The sequence below is a fragment of the Cibotium barometz genome, chromosome 32 (genome assembly GCF_041138505.1).
Source record: "Cibotium barometz isolate CiBa-2024 chromosome 32, ASM4113850v1, whole genome shotgun sequence".
In the NCBI taxonomy this organism is placed as follows: domain Eukaryota; kingdom Viridiplantae; phylum Streptophyta; class Polypodiopsida; order Cyatheales; family Cibotiaceae; genus Cibotium; species Cibotium barometz.
The window spans coordinates 20,109,546-20,117,442 of NC_141077.1; the positions used below are offsets into that span (position 1 = coordinate 20,109,546).

The 7,897-nt window shown below is 41.4% G+C and overlaps 1 long non-coding RNA gene across 1 annotated transcript; it reads right to left on the bottom strand.

The window, feature by feature from the left end:
- Positions 1-2,209: 2,209 nt before the first annotated feature.
- Positions 2,210-2,673, bottom strand: LOC147619915 (uncharacterized). The gene is made up of 3 exons (XR_015261793.1): positions 2,618-2,673; positions 2,393-2,530; positions 2,210-2,306 (listed from the first exon to the last, which is right to left on the bottom strand). It is a non-coding gene; the product is annotated as an uncharacterized LOC147619915 (long non-coding RNA).
- Between the last annotated feature and the right edge of the window lie 5,224 nt (positions 2,674-7,897).

Genomic DNA, 7,897 nt, shown 5'->3' on the forward strand with positions numbered 1-7,897 from the left:
TGGAACTATGCTTGAGTTCTTCAAGAAAAAGCAAGAAATAGGTAATATCACTAGTTCTTTTAACATTTTTACTGTATTCATTTAAAGTGTCTAAAATCCTCTTCTTGACATTTGTATTTCTTGATCTAGCCGATTCTGGGCGCTTTAGTATTCGTGGATCGTCAAAGATGCACACTTCAAAGGTTGTATGCTGGGGAGAGAATATTACAACGATTTGAAAGTGACCCCTCATCGTTGAAAGTTATCAATGAAATGGCCTTGTCGTTCAAGATTCAAAGCACCTCTTCTTCAAGCCAATGGTATCATGTGAGTATGCAATCTAATTATTGTGATTGCCCCGATCGGACAAGTGACTGCAAGCACTTAAATGGCATAAGATTGATAATGAGGCATCACTTTCCTGAGTTATACAACTTTCTTCCCATTATTGACAATGCACGCACCTTGGGAATGGTTTCTATGGATCATGAGATTTGTGAGACTTCTGCAAGCCCTTGTAATCAGATGGACATGAAAGAGGCCAACCCAAGTGAAGACATTCATCTCTGCATTATTGAGGAATTTAGAAGAATTTTAAGTCAAATAGAGGAAGAATTGGACACAAAGGACTCTAGAGAAAAAGAATTATGCTTGACACAGCTACAAACCTCAAAGGAGTACCTTACAAATCTTATCAAGCCAAAGGAGATTGACATGCCTACAAGAGGGAGTGTTCGTCAAATTCAAGCACATGTGACGACAACTAGGCTTGGCCATGGAAGGCCAAGAGAGCCTTTCAATACCATTCCAACTTCATTTCAGGAAGCTGAATTGTGTCCCCCCAACAAACGAGCTCATGTAACCGGTGTATTGAGAAGAAAACATCAACGTGGTAGACATCTATTCACTTTGATAAAAGACCACGTATTTGGTGCCCACATTGCTGCAGAAAAACATTGATGGTAGACCTCCTTTCTACCCTCTCTTGTCACACTTGCCATGGTTTATTGCCTTTAACTCAAAGACATGCTCCCGTCAGTGTTGAAGGCATCCTCATAAACAAGGATGTGCTATTATGCGATGGATTACAAAGCTTGCAATGTAAGATCATGTCTTGTTTGTATGGTGATTGTAAGGATGAGGAGAGACACTTTTCTTTGACTCTTCCAAGTGGACAAGTCCTCGAAAAGATATACGCATCGCGCGTTAGACTTATGCTATTGTACACTTGATATATGAGGATGGTGGCAAGTACTGCGTTATTTTTCAGTATTTGTGTGGCATTGGATGTATGTATGATCTCTCTCATTGGTAAGCCTTTCCACATAAACTAGGACTATACAGTAAACTAGGGTTGTGCAAAAACTAGGACAAGCCAAAGTATAAATGTTGTGAAATGGTGGCAAGTACTGTCTTATTTTTCAGTATTTGTGTGGCATTGGATCTATGTATGATCTCTCTCATTGGTAAGCCTTTCCACATAAACTAGGACTGTGTAGTAAACTAGGACTGTGCAAAAACTAGGACCTGCCAAAGAACAAATGGAAGTATTTGTGTGGCATTGGATGTATGTATGATCTCTCTCATTGGTAAGTGTGTATGAGCTCTCATTGGTAAGCATTTGGATATGTGTATGATCTGTCCTTGGTAAGCGTTTTCACATAAACTAGGACTGTGCAGTAAACTAGGACTGTGCAAAAACTAGGACAAGCGAAAGTACAAACGGAAGTACAAGCTTGCAATGCAAGATCATGTCTTGTTTATATGGTGATTGTAAGGACTGTGTAGTAAACTAGGACTATGTAGTAAACTAAGACTGTGCAAAAACTAGGACTGTGCAGTAAACTAGGACTGCAAAAACTATGACAAGCGGAAACTTCATGACATATCCATGGTCGAACCACTTCTTTGATAGCTACACAAGGAAAAAAGCAATGTTAGAGTTTAGAACACCAAATTCACATTTAGCTCATACATAGCAAGAGATTTCGTAAGGAACCTTTTTAATAAGCATGTGCATACCCAATGCTTTGGAGGTGTATCTATAAGGCTCCCATCAATTAGTTTCTTGATAAATGCCATTACATAAAATCCGCAATCAATTGCGTTTGGTTGTTTTGGCACCTACAATGTTTATCTACATATGTCTAAATTGATCCAATCCAAAAAATGCCATATATCATGCTGTATAAAGGACACAATATTGAAAGCAAAAATTAATTTTCACATACCTCTATACACTTCAACTCAAACCCACAGTGGATGGGCATGCAAGAGACTCTTGTAATGGTCCATGTGTGCAACTTGAAGAAATTGACTCAAGAACTCTAATAATATATAGATGTAAAATGTTAGTTAGCATTTACCCAAGCATTATGGATTCATGAACTTCAAAGTAAAGCTCTTGTCTTACCGTTGCACAATGGAAACATACTCGCCCGAATTCCCTACATGCAGTGAGTCTAGGTGCAGGAGAATATTTTTTCTCGATGACAAGCCTCTCACCTTCATGCTGTGGGAATTATAGACCACAAAAAGAGTCCAGTGGTGCCTGAAAAACATGAAGTTGTAAGTGCTTTGTCTACTCATGACAAAAACAAGAACACATGCATCAATATGAGTAAACTTTTGACTTTACCTATGTACTAGAGGTAGAAACAAGAACACATGCTTGCTCATATCAATATGTCCAAAGAAATTTTGCATGAAGTATTCCTCGTTGGACGCCGTGAAGCCACATATTCATACCACAAACTATCCACTAATGAAACCTTCTCCAGAGCATCTACAGGTAGGGTTTTTTCCATCCACCTACAAAATCAACATGCTTTAAGCATCTTTGAGCTGCAAATCCAAAAGCTATATTTCAGAATTAAAAAATTTACCGACATGGCAAATAGGTTAAGCACACGAGTAGACGCTTCCACATGCATGATTGACTTGGCTAGTTGCACATCCACCTCGGCAATGAATCCCCAACGTGTAGAGTGTAAGTGAATAGTCTCTCCGTGTTGAAGTCTACATAACCAAAAAATCAATCCTTGCGTAGATTAAAACCATGCATATGTTAAGATAATTCAATATTCAAGCCATAGAGTTATATAAAGTATACCTTTCATAGACCGCACTTAGATCTTTTACCTTGCCCAAGACATTGTGCGTCTTAATCTCACTAGTGGATATTGTTATTATTACATTTGAAGGCTTACTCTCACTCGGAGAGCTAATATCAACATAAGATGCATTTACATTGCAAGCCATCCCCTTCAAGTTCAAACAAACAAGAGTTGACATAAGGAGCCATGGTATGTAAAATAAAGCCTACTCTTAAATTGTGTACAAAGAGACATCTTCCACCCCTTACCTTCTTCCGTTTCTTACTTTTTTTAGAGAGCACTACATGAGCCTCCTTGTTGACAATTTTCTCCTAAAGTGAGGAAACAAGAAACAATGCATATTTATGTATATTGGTGTAAGGAAAACAAGAAATAAAGTAGTACAAAGGTTGAAGAGTAGTATTTTCATACCATTGTAAGGGAGGCTTTTCCCTCGAATTCCACATTTCTCATCGACACTTCCTCATCGATATTTTTGTTTCCATGTGAGGAGCCTTCACTATCATGGATTTGAACATTTTTCTTTGATCGAGTCTTTTGAATTGGAGGATTACAAAGTTTACAATTTAAGGTTAGTACCATGTTTACAAAGAAGCCCTCTCACTAACTAGTACATCAGAAGCCCTCTGACCAACTAGTACATCCATCTCTTACCTTCAAAGGAGAAAAAACAACACACTTTTGTCTCTTCTTCACTTGAGATGGAGCCACATGCTCATGGTTCGCCTCATTAATGATTTCCTTCAAGAGAGTGGCATGTTATGAAAGTAAAGAAAACAAACAACAAACAAGTTAAAAAAATCAAAAAATCATTTCTTGCATACCAAAGGAGGAGACTCTTTTTGATTTTCATCCTTGTCGCTTGTCAATCATCGAGGTTTTCCATCCGTTGAGAAGCCACTTCACCATCATCATTGTCACAATCATCACTTTCTTTTTTGCGTCGCTACAAGATGCAAAATGATGAGAGCTTAATAATATTCATGATATATATATATATTTCACAATTAAGGTTAATAGGACAAGAGAAAATCTCACATGTCTGGAATATCCCTCTTTAATGTGCCGTTCAATCCCTTGAATGCGTTTCTCCTTGTTCGCCATGTATTGTTCCATGCCCTTGGCAACAAATCCCTTGATAAATGCTTCCTTTTGCATGTTATAGGCTCTCTTGGACAAGTTGGATGGAGCTTTCTTTTCCCAAGCATCTTCGGCCAAAAGTCTTTGTTTCTTTTCATTGTTTTTCATGTTGATTTGAAATTTACGTTGTGCATCTAGAAACCTTGTCTTTGATTGCTTTGCAGCACTCTTTGAGGCTCCTTGCATTCCACCACCCAAGGGGCGTCCTGTCTTTTGAAGTGGGATATCCACCTCTAAGCCATGGTCGACTTTCAAGTGGCGAATCATATGAATTCTCTTGCAATAGTTCGTGTTCCATCTAGGACACGTATCTGAGACTCGACATTGTCGAGCAAGTTTCCCAGAAGGAAGAATAATCTCCTCTCATAAGGAGGGTTTGCAAGTGCCATCTAATAGCAATGAGTACCAAAGAACCATCATTATAAAGAAGTGACATACACAAATTGGTACCACATACTTTTAGCAAAAAGAAAGAGTACAAGAACTAGTGCACAAGGGTTAAACTAGGTTGAAGCTTTAAGTGTGTCATGTATGCGTGATTACATATTACTAAAATACATGCATGGCAACAAGACATTAATCATGGCAATAAGTGAACCCAAGCATGGCTATAAAGCTTTTCTAGGTACATGAGGAGAGAGCTCTCATATCACCCTGATACATCCCTCATGGGTCGCTGTGACATGGTGCTCAAGGTGGTAAAACTGAGCTGGCGCGAGAAGGTCCTGCGATGATGGGAGATGATGGCCCGGATCTTCCTGTGGTGGCGTGGCCGTGGTAATGCACAACATAGAGAGAGAGAGAGAGAGGGGGGGGGGGAGTCGGACATAGTATGGGGTCCTGAATACCCTCTTTAGGGCCCTCACCACGAATGGTGTGTTCGCTTTATTAGAATGATGCAAATCTGTAAACAATAATTTGGTTCTTGACCTTTCACCTTCACCTTGGCTGAGAGCTCCCCTTGGCTGTCTTGGCCCTTGGAATTCAGCAATCCCTTGTGAATGCTAAGATGAATGACTGAATTCTATTCTTGGCTATTTATAATGCCTTCTAATGCTGGTTGGTTTGATCTAGCAACAGTTGGCTATTTTTAGTTCTCCCAAAACGTGATTATTCATTATTGGCCTTTATTCTAGGTGCCTGTTCACACTGCTGCTGGCCGCCCTTTTCTACTGTGTCCAGGCTGCTAGCAGCTGCCTAGACCATGCGCTGGCCTGCCCAGGCTGTCCAGCCTTCTTGGCTGCTTGCCGACAGGCTGGCCAAGGCGTGTGGGCTGGCCAACTTGGCCCATAGCCCCTCTAGGCTTGGCCGCCTTGCTGCCCAGGCCTTCCAGGCCTGGCCGACAGCACATCCTAGCCAATAGTGGCTAGTGGGCTTGGCCATGGGCCTCTTGGCCCCCTTGGGTGGCCTAAGGCCTACCTAGTCTCCTAGTCCTGGGATGCCATTCCCTTCTTGGGGTAGCCCAAAGCATTGCCCCTTTCTCCTACATGCATCTACACATATGCTTGGTATATGGTTGCAAACCAAACACTCAGAACACCTAACATCATTCCAGAGGGAGACTCACAGTACGGATTGGCACTGCTTCATGTGCAGGACAATGCACACCTGACCAAGAGCATGTATGGGACTTGTACACATGACCTTGGACGCTTAGAGTGGAACCTTGGTTGACTCGTCCCAGATTGGGTCTCACATGGGACTAGTTTCCACTCTAGGTCCTGCAGTTGTTGTATAGATATGTCCATGTGGCATCCAAGTGCGGGAAGCACGTGACAATTTATCTTCCAGCCTTACTGTTGGTGGCGGGTAAAATCCTAGCCATTCGGTGGCTTCACTTTCTCAAAGTCATCATAGCTGACCGCCGACTCCACGCCGTTACTGTTGAATCACTTCACGGAATTTTTGTCCATTGGCTCCATATATCTCTGATACACACATGAAACGTGCGTGCAAACTTATAGAAAAGCAGCGACAAAAAGGTAATGGGTTACGGGTTGGAAAGAAGTGAAAGGTTAGAGAAAGCCTTATAGGGTAGATGAGAAGGGTGCAATGAGGAAAAAGTTTTTGCGAAGGAGAGGGTACAAATCTATCTCACAGAGAGGATAGAAGTACATGTTTGTCCCCATAAATATGAGGCCAAGCTCCTTTATAAGAGAACTTTGGGAATAAAAAGCAGGGAAAAAGTTGTCCCTCTTTTAGTGTTTTTTAAAACTTTATTATAAAACTCCCAAAGTAGCCTTCTCTTAAAAAAAAAGAAGCAAACTTGCCCCACGTTATCTAAAAAAAAGCTTCTTTTGTCTTTTTTAATTGCAAAAAGCTGGCGCCCTTTAAAAAACTTGCTTGCTTCTTTAAAAAAAAGCCATGCTTTTGCTTCTCTCAAGCACCGTGAGGTGCTCTCTTTGTGCATATCCATAAACTGTGCCCTTTCTTTCTACCTAGCTATGATTCAGCCCTGCACAAGCCGTTGCTGTTCTGGCCGCCCTGTAGACAAGCCGTTCTGCCCCCATACAGGAGGAACTTTTGCGCCCTTGGGTTGAGTGCATATGGATTGTCTGGATGTAACACCGCCCACATCACTTGTCTAGGATTAATATTAGATTGAACTTTAAACCGTAGGTCTCGACACAGTTGCCAATCCCATCCGCCGAGGTCGTGTGGGCTCCCGTTTGGGCCCCGCAAACAGAGGACAAGGTGTCCCGAGAAGATCTCCTTCTACCCTAGAGTGAACCCACACTTACATGCATCCTACTTGGCATGGTGCCAAGTCTACACAAGCAGCCTCATAACCATTCAGCCACCTATGACCGATCTTAGTGTCTAAACTAGCAGTGTCGGGCGCCTGGGTATGCTTAGCACACAATGGCTACTCCTCATGCAGGGGGCCTTGCAAAGTAGAGCAATTCGTCACCTAAATGATGAGGGTGGACAATTGATTTCCAACAACAAGCACCCCCCATATTAGGTGGCTTTGTTTTAGGCCCTTTAACCTCCACTTGTACACACAAGTGGTGCAAGTCAACATGACACCGCCATATCTTTATCTTGATGCTTTCCAAAGTTTTCCCATTTGTGCAACACATGCAATGATACATATGTAGTAGTTGAAGGAACTATTCCATTTATAAAGTGGTTCAAACATGCAGGCTTGTTTTCCGCTTGGTTGACAACCAAGAAAGTCTTCTTGCTTCCATAGCTAGTTACTACGGAACGAGATCTTCTTTAGAAAGTACGAAGTACCGAATGGATTTTGATAGTGTAGTAGGATGCTGATTTTATTATTTGGTGAGGTGGCACTCTTCTTCTAGCCTGCGAACATGCATGCTTGTATGACAGTTCACATGCGCACATGTGCGTGCGTGCGTGAGAGAGAGAGAGAGAGAGAGAGAGAGAGAGAGAGAGAGAGAGAGAGAGAGAGAGAGAGAGAGAGAGAGAGAGTCATCGTAGTAAAGATTCTATAATTTGTATGTTTTGCAGGTGCCACAGGTCAAAATTTTACGCCTCATGTCCTAACAATTAGTGCAGGGGAGGTACTCGTTTCTTTTTCTGTTATGACAAGGAGACTATTTACTGGGCTAGCTATCTCTCTTTCACTTTGGTTCTTTATGATTTTTTTTTTAATAGTGAAGATGTATTTTTATTAATAATAAGAAAAGAGTACA